Source organism: Etheostoma cragini, chromosome 1 (genome assembly GCF_013103735.1).
Source record: "Etheostoma cragini isolate CJK2018 chromosome 1, CSU_Ecrag_1.0, whole genome shotgun sequence".
Taxonomy (NCBI): domain Eukaryota; kingdom Metazoa; phylum Chordata; class Actinopteri; order Perciformes; family Percidae; genus Etheostoma; species Etheostoma cragini.
The window spans coordinates 34,191,567-34,191,957 of record NC_048407.1 but is presented as its reverse complement, the minus strand read 5'-3'; positions in this window follow the sequence as shown (position 1 = coordinate 34,191,957).

The following is a 391-nucleotide window of genomic DNA, read 5'->3' as shown; positions in this document are numbered from 1 at the left end:
AGAGAGGGAGGAGAGAGAGAGAGGGAGGAGAGAGAGAGAGAGGGAGGAGAGAGAGAGGAGTTTTTCCTCCAATAAGAAAGGAAAACATTTTGTTTTATTTGACTATTTTGTCATATTGAAATGTTTTTGTTGTTTTTATGTTCCTTTTTTTGTGTGTTTTTTGGTCACTTTTGAGGTTTTTTGTCTCCTATTCAACTCTTCCTGTCTCTCCCGTCTTCTTTTGTTTGAGACGTCGGACTCTGGGCTGTGACCTCACCTGTGTGAGTGACATCACAGCGTCGCGGGCAGCGACCAATCACAGCCTGTTGTGGTCCCGGGGCTCGTTATAACTAACGGCAGCCTGGAGCGCCGTTACGAGTCCTCCAACAGCCGTGTGGCGTCTGGCCCCCCC